This window comes from Sciurus carolinensis, chromosome 11 (genome assembly GCF_902686445.1).
Source record: "Sciurus carolinensis chromosome 11, mSciCar1.2, whole genome shotgun sequence".
In the NCBI taxonomy this organism is placed as follows: Eukaryota; Metazoa; Chordata; class Mammalia; order Rodentia; family Sciuridae; genus Sciurus; species Sciurus carolinensis.
The window spans coordinates 25,806,261-25,810,018 of NC_062223.1; the positions used below are offsets into that span (position 1 = coordinate 25,806,261).

The following is a 3,758-nucleotide window of genomic DNA, read 5'->3' on the forward strand; positions in this document are numbered from 1 at the left end:
TGACAGGTTCAGTAGTTCTAAATCTAACTTATTGGAAGTTTTCAAACTTTACAAAACAATCTAGAGCTTTGTCAGAAAGACTAAGGGAAGGGTGAGTATTTGGAAAAAACCAGCCCTAATATTAAGAAATAAGCATGAAAAACCTTTGACCATTGAAATGTTGTGTTAGTGATAGAAGGATGAATATTAAAAAAAATTAAAAAGAAATTTAAAAAAAAAATAAAAGAGAAATGGTCCAGGTTTAAACATTCTATATGTAAACTGTTGACATAACAAAAGAAATTTCAAATTATTTCTGATAAATTAATGATGAATAAATTGCATTGACAGATTATCTTACCTATTTGAGGAAAATAAGTTTAGGTATATCCTTATACCAAACAAAATAAATCATGGGTTAGAACTCAAAATTTTCTGAGAAGTTATTTTAAAATTGGATGTTAAAATTTATAACATTGCTGGCAGGAAATGGAATCTTCTCATGTGTATTGATAGTAGCACTGAAAATTAAAAGATATTAAGGTAAAAACATCTGTATAGAAAAAACTCAATGATAACACAATAAGGTAAATATCACACATGTCAAAGAATATATACATATGCATATCTAACACAGAAAGAGTTCATCAAATTTAATCAGTGAAAATTCTGACTCCAACAGATTAAAGATTCAAGCATACAAGCAGCTGACAAAGTTCATAGAGTGGTTTTTATGTCCCAAATGTTGTTCAAGGAACAGAGTGAACAGAGAAGTCATTTTTCCTGACTTCAGGGAACTTATAGACAAATGAACACAAATAGATAATTAGATATTTATCTCATCATTCATTATAACTCAAAAAAATTGAAAATTAATTGCATATCCAAATATAGAGGACTTGATTGTATAAACATTGGTATGATTGAATGTTATTTGGGGAATAGTACTATATTTGGAAAGAATTTGAAATAATATAAGAAATCTCCATGTAATAAAGATGTTCATAAAAATGATACTACAAATTACTCATACAGTGTTATTTACCAGTGAAAAAAAATTCATTTCTCCAAAGTCTTAATTCCTTATGAATGTAAACTAAACAGGGGAAACTGAAAAAGTTAGTTTCTTTGATGTTTTTTTACCAGATTAGGAGTATCATATTTATTTCAAGCCTAAATCAGACAAAAAAGTTCACAAAGATTACACAAAAGAGATTTCTATCAAATAAAACAATGTGTCTGAACTCTTCATTACCTAATAATCTGCATTCTATTAATAAAAGAGATTGAAATCTCCAAACATAAACTGACAAGGAGATAGAATATTAAGTACCTTATTGTATGCTTGTATAAAATCATACTGTACCCCATAAATATGTACAATTCTTCATGTTAATCAAAATTTTTTTCAAGTTTAAGGTAATGGAAATACTAATTACACATTGTATGCTTGTATCAAATTATCACATATTTTCTAGAAATATGTAGAATTGAAATTATAGGATAAATCATAAACTTGTATAATTTAAAGTAATTAAAATACAGAGATTAGAATTAAAATAGCATATATTTCTAGCATCTTTGTTGGCAATATTCTCCAAAATGTCTAGTGTCAGTCTCTGCATTATATTCTTGTAGCTCCAGGATTATAACCTTGTATATGAAAGGCAGAGCCTGGACCCTTTCTGATGGCCATAAACATATAAGAAAGAGATGGGTATGTTGAAAACTGGCAAAGGCATCATCAGATATTCTTGCTGTCCAGGAAGATTAATGGAGTACTTTTATTCTTATGAAAATATGACACCAAACATGAGGAATTCATCTGATTTTCCAAATGGGAAAGTAAGATTTAGCTGTTTTTCTGCATTTGTTCATTCATATTCTTTTCATATACTTTACTTTTTACCATGAACATTAAAACTGAAGTATTATTCCTCTTCAATCTTAATATGCTAAGCAATATGAACAAAAGATTTTATTTGAAGTGTCTTACAAAAATAAAGTATGTACCTCAACTCTAATATGATCTATTAGCATGTGTGTCAGTGAGGGAAGGAATAAACCAAATATTTACAAAATATTTACATACTATTTCTTATTTTATTCTTTCAAATCTGTGATGAGCACTATTCTGAAAAATGATTAATTTTATTTAAGAAAAAATTGAGAACATCTTCAATAAGTAAAATAAATTTACAATATCAATTATGGCACATAAATCCATAGTCTCAAGAGAACTATTTTAAACCCCCAAAATGAACATGTGTTTTCCATAAAAATTTCTGACAATCTTAAAACCTATGCTGATCGTTGGAAAATCCACATACTGAAAATTTTTCATCATGCACAATTACTACAGCTGAGGGAAATATTACTACAATGAAATAATCACACATGGCTTTCCTTAAAGGAGCATCTCCTCATTGAAAATAAGTCTACATTTCTCTGCCACCTCACATTCATTTTCCAGTCCGCAGTTTCTTCATGGTGTTTTTATCTCTGCATTTCTCAGAGTGTAGATTAAGGAGTTCAACATAGTGGTGATAATAGTGTAAAGCACAGTCAAGGATTTATCAATTTATCACAGTCAAGGAGGTCTCACATACATAAAAATGCAGGGAACAAAGACAAGGACCACCACGGTGATGTGCGAGTCACAGGTGGACAAGGCTTTGCGCCTCCCCTCCTGACTGAGATTCTTCAAGGAGTGCAGGATGACGCCATAGGAGATGAGCAAAAGAACAAAGATGACCACAAGATTGCCCCATCGTTGGCGACCACTGTCAGGCCAATAGCATAGGTGTCAGTGCAGGCAAGTTTTAATAAGGGGTACATGTCACAAATGAAGTGGTCCATGATGTTGGGACCACAGAAGGGAAGTTTGTAAACAAAGAGGAGTTGAACTACAGCATGCACAAAACCCCCGGCCCAGATCAACAGCAGCAGCAGAACACACACTCGTTGGTTCATGATGGTCAGATAATGCAGGGGTTTGCAGATGGCCACGTAACGGTCATAGGCCATGACCACCAGGAGTAAAATCTCAGCACCACCAAATAAGTGTCCTATAAAAAGCTGGGTCATACAAGCCTGGAAGGAAATGGTCTTCTTCTCATAGAGTATGTCTATAATCACATTTGGAGTAACCGTAGTAGAATACACAGCATTCATAAATGATAAGTAGCCAAGAAAGAAGTACATAGGAGCATCCAAGGTCAGGCTGACCACCACAGTCACAACAATGAGTAGTTTGCTTGCTATTGTCACCATGTAGATGACCAAGAACACCACAAATAATATTCTTTGACCCTGGAGGCTCTGAGTGAGCCCTAAGAGGACAAATTCAGTCACATTGTTCTTTTGTTCCATATGTCTTCTGGACTTCCTTATTTCACTGATCAGAACACAAATATTTGCAAATATAGTTATTACTAGTGACTTTAAGAAAGTTTAGAATAATTTGCTATGTATTACATAAATAGGCATTATGACTCACTATGTTTCAGAGATGTCAGACGTTAAAATTACAAGACTGATTAAAACATATTGCACAACCTCAGACATCTTATACACTAATGGAAAGAGGAGTAAGAAATTAAAGGAAGATGTGGGAAATGATTATTAAATAAACAGGTCTTCCACAATTAGATTTCTACCTATAGCTATTAAAATTGTACATATGGTTAATACTCTAAGTAAAAATAAAATAAAAATGGATTTAGGGTCTAACATAAAATTAAGCAAGCTTTACTTTATATTTATTTTCAAGTTAATAA

General features: G+C 31.9%; 1 pseudogene; it reads right to left on the bottom strand.

Annotated features, from left to right (window-relative positions):
- Nucleotides 1-2,441: 2,441 nt before the first annotated feature.
- On the bottom strand, nt 2,442-3,351 carry LOC124959275 (olfactory receptor 4A15-like; annotated as a pseudogene).
- Between the last annotated feature and the right edge of the window lie 407 nt (nt 3,352-3,758).